The sequence below is a fragment of the Hibiscus syriacus genome, unplaced genomic scaffold, assembly GCF_006381635.1.
Source record: "Hibiscus syriacus cultivar Baekdansim isolate YM2019G1 unplaced genomic scaffold, ASM638163v2 tig00110429_pilon, whole genome shotgun sequence".
NCBI lineage: Eukaryota > Viridiplantae > Streptophyta > Magnoliopsida > Malvales > Malvaceae > Hibiscus > Hibiscus syriacus.
Genome location: NW_024062733.1, coordinates 4,629,182 through 4,636,633, shown reverse-complemented (window position 1 = coordinate 4,636,633; position 7,452 = coordinate 4,629,182). Strand labels below are relative to the sequence as shown.

Below are 7,452 nucleotides of genomic sequence, written 5' to 3'. Positions count from 1 at the left end.
TTAAATTTTGAGGAAAAGAAATTAATTAGGCAGAGATAGATATAATACCTCGGATCTGGGGTTAGGAGTTTTGGGCTAACCCGAGATAGGTATTGGATTAATTCCCTAGCTTTTAGGAAGCTTTGATCCAAATTGAGGTGAATTTGGGCTTGAGCTAAGCCCAATAGAGAGTGAAAAGGATATTTTTACTTTGCATCCAAAATTAAGAGGACCCTTATACCATTGTTCTAAATTAAAGCTGAAATCCTTTAATTGAAGATGATATCATGACCCACAAATGGTGAGTGAACCTGATTGTGAGAAGAAAAGAGTGATTCAATATATATATATGTGAGCACAAAAAAACTAGGAGAGAACTTTCTTCACAAAGAGCCCAACATTATTGTCTACTTTAAATAACCACTAGTTTTAATTTCTGACAATAACACTAGCTTGTTTGTTATGTTTATTCCTCTTTTACAGAGTTTTTTAGTAGTGTTAGGTGACCCATCTAACGGGTTACCACCAAAAAGTCGTAACCATTGTGCCATCTCTGTGATAAATCACGATTTATAAGAATCTAAAGCTAAGTATGATGTTACTCATTTTAATGATATTCTAACATACTTCTTCTCTTTTGTATAAGTTAAGACATTTGAAGTTGTCATCGATACTCACCATAAATCCTTTAAGTGGTTAAAAGAGTGAAATGAGTTTCCTTTTCAACTAAACATGTTATGCATTCCAAAAAGCGCCTCACAATAATGATTAGTTCCTGAATCACATTTCACATGGTTTTTAAACACTCGTCGACACACACGAATAAAAACCATGTTGAATTTCAAATTAAACACTGAATTACAAGACTTTTATGCAAAGAAGGATTTCAAGACAACAAGAAATCAATTCTAGCTAGGAAGAAACCTATACTAAAGCGCATAAAGACACATCACATTGATATGGGTAAGTGGTTTACAAGCATTCCTTCCACCGAATCTAATTCTCTTTCTTTTGAATTTTTAGATTCGTGGATGATTCCTTTTGAGGAGAGGGGGATGATGCATGATCTGGAATCCATAATGATGACATGCATTATTGTTGAATAATCGGGTAAAGAAAACGGAAAGAACACAAGAATTTTAACAAGGTTCAGCAATGTGCATACGTCCTCGGTGCCCTAGGCGGAGCTAGAATTTTTATTCAATGTCTCATAGGTTTTGGTTACATCTCCTTTTATAATAAATAAACCATGGTACATATTTACAAAAATAACCCTGTATCGTACCGCGAGGGTTGCTCGCTGCTTTCGCTTCGCTCACTCCGCTCCATTCTCTGTCCTCTTTACCGGTATATTTATGAGTCATACCTAATAATTATTTTTTGGACTAATGTTTCTACTCGAACCTATTTGAAGAACAAACTCTAGAAGATACAAAGAACATTTATTCGGCAATAATAATGTGATAAAATCATTCAAAGGTTCTAATGTTTCCTCTTTGATGTTTTAAATTCAAGGTTGAATCGTTTTGAAGAGAATGAGGATGATACATGCACCACAAGGCTCACATTAAGGAAAGATAGACTATTTCTTCTAATTGATCTACACAACCATGCCTTGAAAAACAAGACCATAACAACAACAAACTTCTGTCAACTTTTTGAATGGAATCTAGGTTTTATTTGGTCGACATATCTTCTGGAGGTACGAACAAATGTCTCTTATATTTTAAACGATACTTGAAATGCATAAATCTGATGTCAGGAACTTAAGATACATCCATTTTAATGAAGACAATGCATGGAAAACTTCATATGTGTGATTAATATGAGATTTTTTTAAATATTATGAATTGTCAATATTTTTATTGATTATTCGTAACATAATTTAATATAGGATGATTCATTATCTTTTATGATTAGATTTATTATCTTATTAGGAATCAAGACAGAACAATAACTTTAGGCTATTATTATTTTATTAGGAATTAGTATAGTAATGTTATGATAAATGCTACAACAATCACGCAAGTATATGTATCGTATTCAAGTAGTAAAGAGGATACAGAAAGTGTATCGGATGTCTGGGAGCTCCTCATATTTTGTAAACTTAGACTATTATTATGTTTTGTTTTGTTCTTACTATGGATGATTTTACGTGATGGTTTACAATTGTTTTTAAATAATATTTTTTTGTTAGCCACTCAGGTGGTCTCGTGTGACGTTCTAATCCATCGATCTTCGGGTCGGACTAGATTAGGGTGTTACTGGAAAGGTCGTCGTTAGAAGGGGTTTAATCAATACGACTTGCTTTTTAGGGAGGCCAGGGTCTTTGGACGATAGAGGATCACTCATTAGGGTTAAGTCAATGTTTCTTCTGAAATTCTTTTCAAAATTTAATTTTATGATAATTGAAAATTATTATTAGTGAAATAAATAATGTTTTAGACCTCGAAATAAAGACTCATGCACATGAGTAGATGACTTGAAATATGCTTGGTTAGTAAGAAAACGCTCACACATCTGACATTTATGGTGTTTGATCTCGGAATTTCAAGGAATAACAATAATTTTTTTACTACCGAGATAGCTTGGTTCGTGCTTTCTATGTTCTAAATTACAACAAACGTTATATTTTAGATAAGGGTAGAGTAAGAGGCGGTCATTAGCAAGACAAATAACCGAGGGAATCAACTAGGGTCGAGCCCTTCAAGTGAGCTCTGTATTTTAAAATATAGAATTCAATGTGTTTGAGATTCAAAATGTGAGTAACGGCAACTTCATTTTAGCAGTACCGCTGCGAATTCCATTAAGCCAGAACATTAGAACATTATAAGTCCTTCCCCTTGGAATTTGAGTAACTTTTTTAATTTATGTGCAGGCCAGGCCCTGGACCTTGAAACACCCAAACAAAATACATTAAGAAAATTTTGCAGTTCAAATTCAATGGAAAAGGATCACCAAAATCCCTTGTGGGGGTTGTTGCACCATTTTACTAAATGAAAGATTGGGACCACTTGCTCTTTGTGGGGCGTATGGACCACCCTACCTCTTTATTTGTATCCGGCTTTTGTTTTTCTGTATCAATTAGGGTGGTCCTCAATCTAATAAGCACTGTAATGGTACATATAGTCTGTTAAGTGTCATGGACATCTTTTTCTTCTTTTTTCATAGTACAAACTTGGTACTTGATTATCTCCTTACACTTCCTCGCTGTCCACCATCTCTATTTAAATCCAACCCCCCCCCCCCCCATTTCATTTCTGAAAGTGATGTCAACTACTATACCTTGTACATTTGGAGTGTATTAATTGGTTTCCATTATTAGAATTATTTCTTATAATATTATTCTATCATTAAAACTTTAGAAATTATAAAAATACATGCTATCAACTTATTCTATCGATATTGAATTTTACATGGCACCAGAATCAGCCCACTAAATAAGAAATAACCCATGATATTTAAGCCCACTATACAAGGTAGGAGACTGTAACAAAGTTGAATTGAAACAAAATGGACATTTTAAGCCCAGGACACAGGCCCTGGTTGATAGTAAACATATTGATGAATGCAGAATGATTTTTAAGACAATTATCCTCCTATAAAACCCTCAAGAAAAGGCTTAAACCGGAGGACAATCATGTCATGTGTATACAACAGCTTGTCAACTTTGGGGTAAGCCTAGTATGTTAAACAAAATGTTCTGTGGGGTATTCATGTTCATATCCATTGTAATCATAGTACAATCTTTCTCCTTTTCTAGTATCCCTGTTAGCAATCAGCAAAACTGGACATTCCCCATTCACGTTATACCTCACGCATTTAAGATACACACCATTTCCAATGTCACACAATGTTTATTTGGTGCACCCCAACCAGCTAAACAGCAATAAGGATGTAGAAGATGAACTTACGGTGAAGTTGTTGATGCCATTAACAAATCGGGCAATGTTACCACACTTGTCGGGGCAAATAACAAGGCTTTTCAAAGGGCTTGACGCATGAAGCAGGGTCATCATGCTATCCCCGTCATCATTTTCATGGTTCTTTAAGTAATCTAAATCTCCAACATATTCTGTAATAATGGTTAAATCCTTTATATATCTATCAGCCTGTACAGTGAACCTGTCAAAAACCAAACATCAATGGTTAGCTCAGCATTTAAATGAACTCAATAGAATAACAATTCATAAGCTGACAACATTTTGCATACCCTTCAACAGGATCAAAAACAACAATGAGGGGACATTCCCCTTTTTCCATCATCCTTTTGCCCACGCTCCATGTTTCTATATCTTCTTTGGGTAGAACCTGACAATGCAATTGATCATATTAACCCACAATTAAAAAGACAAGTGCTGGAGTTCAGTAACAAGCACACATGGCCTATAAGGCACCTAAACAGCCACACTCCTGAAATTTTCAAATTTGCACATAGTTTCGATATTTTATTTGAATTTTCTGTTGATTATCTAATTTCAAACCACTTGAAATTTGTAACTTCACAATCCCTAAATTTTTAATAAAACTTCTTAAGTTCATATCTTAACATAAAATCGTGAATCCATCCCTAGACAAGCTATAATTTTAGTACATTTTTCATGCTCACAAACATGATTAACTTCCTAAAAAAATCTATTACCTGCATTCCTCCCTTCTCAAGAGCTGCAAAATTAGCTGACCTTGGAGCCATGCTGGGCCTATAGGTGAGCTCATTACTGTACTCAGTCCCAGAAGCTTACAGTGCATTTGCCAATGAGGCCATTTGTTCCAACCTCCTTTCTGCATCTTCCGTTGGATTATCCGCCAGCAATTTCCTTTTCCTTTTCGACATGGCTAAACCACAAGCTCTTTTTCTCTTTTTGGTGTTCCCTAAAGAACCAATTAGAGAAAACAAGACAATTACACTCGTTTATCTCAAACTGTCAAATACTTATATATATATATATGAAGAACGGATTAGAAAAACATTTGGAGGATTAATTTCACTAACCTTTTGTTTGATTTTCTATTATATCGGACGATCTTTGAATCCGGAAGCAATCAAACATCTTGGTTTGAACCAGCGGAAACACTGCATACAGTGAAAGATGACTGATTAGTAAGTAAAATTGGGAGAAATGAAAATACAAATACCCAAACACTTGAATCTCCACTTTGGACGAAACAAGTTCATCATTTTAAATAACTTCACGACACAAGGATTTGGTATGAAATAACATGACATGGTGAAATAATTCAATTCAACTTCATTCTAATACCCAAATTGATTGATTTCAGAAGCTAGAATCCATCCTTTGAGTTTAATCAAACATGCAGCAACTAATGTACAAATTAAGCACCCAAAATATTCACTGTTAATTAAATAGAATAAGATTAACGGCGAAAGAAACCATACATTGGGGCTTCTTAATGTTGGTGCAGACGGGACAAAACCAGAAACCTTTAGGCACAGAAACATAGGTCTAAGGCAAAAGAGACGATATACCTTGTCGCACTTATCGTAAAGAAAAAGCTTCGATCCAAAATCACCAGACCCAAATCTCTCGCAGCGAACATCGTCGGAGTAGCGCTTCAGAACTCGAGTTCTACGCCTCAAAGCCATCGACGCCATTGATGAGCAAAGACAAGGAGTACAAGGAAAACAGTTTACAGATGATTCAGGGTTTCTTCCATTTTCGGGCGGCGGATTATAAGGGGAAAAGCCAGGTCGTTATTTTGGAGCGCTGCGTTTGGTTTCGCGGTAAAAGCTTCCGCGCCATGATTTGGATTGGGAGGTGAAACCGCTTCTTTTCATACATAACTTGGGTTGAGATACAGTGTAACCAGATGTATTACAAACGAGTAGACCTTTCATGATATTAACCGTTCATTTTAACACAATGCAGACCAACTGATGCAGTCATCATGGGCCACTTTATTCAAATCTATTTAATGTGGGCTGGGATCAACTAGAATACTTCTAATATATTTTTCAATTTCAAAATTAATAAAAATATTTTCAGGAAATTCTGTATTGGTATTTATATATATATAAAAAATAAAATATTATTAATTTTATCTCATCTTAATGCAGTTTCCTCTCATTTAGGCTAAAGTCAGATTAAAGGAAACCTATTGGGCTAGTCAAATTATATTAGGTTGAATTAATTACAATAAATTTTAATTATAACGCCTTACGTAATGAATTTTAAAAAAAAAATCATAACCAATAATCATACATAACTAATAGCCAAGACATCAAAACGATGCATCAAAACATTAATTCTCAGCTTATTGTAAAAACGATAAGTCTCAAAATTACATGATGTCACTTACTAAGATGACAAGGATGCGATACGGATACAATTTCGTGAATTTCACACCACATTTACTTTAATTAGGGCGGGGATGAGTATAAACTTAGTGGGTAGTGTACATGTGTGGATGTAAAAATTCATACCCACTGTGGGTATTGAGTAAGTGATGGGTTTAAGACCTTAATCATTCCGCATCCGCCTGCCCACTAATTACCCATGTAACATCCTCAGACCGATGCAGGTGACCCGATTCGATCCAAGGAGTAACATTAGGGCCACCGAAGCGACCCACAATAAAAATCTAGGAAATATTAATTTTTTTTATTAAAACGTATAAAATCATAAAACAATTTATAAATAAATTACAAGTTCAGAAAATCATTTATATACTAAAAATAGAATTTAACCTACATGTCCCCTTAATTACATGCACCGTACTCCGCAAGCAATGTCGGTTGGACTCCTTTACTGATGTTGATACAAGCACATGATCAAACTCTTTATCCTAAAATGGTAAGTAATAGAGTGAACTTTGGGAAGCTTAGTAATACTAAACTACTATATGTATGCAATAGGTTATCAGGTATAAGTAAAGCATGAATTTTCTTAACGGTACATACATCATCAGGTTCTACCGCTGAGCTCAGATTTCAATAATCATTTCATCAGGTAATAGTCAGGAAATCAAAAATCTGAAGGAAACATTCAGAGAGGTGGACTCATGAGATTAGATTGGGGAGTCTAGTGTATTCCAACAAAACGAAGAAATGTGTACAGATCCTTTAAAAACATTAATAGTTTAAAACATATTTTAGAACCACAGTAATACCCTCCAACCGAACACCAATATGCAGTTTCCCCAAAACTGTATCCATACGTGCTTACCCTAAGCACACAGCAAATGAGCCACCCTAAGGGAGTACCTTGGGGCCTATAGTCCTATCCAAGGGTCTCATTAGGCCCTTAAGGATTTACCAGCTTGATCAGAGCTAAACATTCGTACTTCAGACTCCTACCCATATAGTATCTAGTAGAAATCATATTGATCAGTAGCTTTAATATCAAAATCATGATCCAGTAGAATGTTGTAAAAATGACAATGTAGTTATTTAAATCACATGAATGTCATCCATATGTACACCAAAATACAGTCACACACTAAGGGAGTGCCTTG

General features: G+C 35.0%; 1 pseudogene; it reads right to left on the bottom strand.

Moving 5' to 3' along the window:
* Positions 1 to 3,615: 3,615 nt before the first annotated feature.
* Positions 3,616 to 5,584, bottom strand: LOC120124928 (annotated as a pseudogene).
* Positions 5,585 to 7,452: the final 1,868 nt, after the last annotated feature.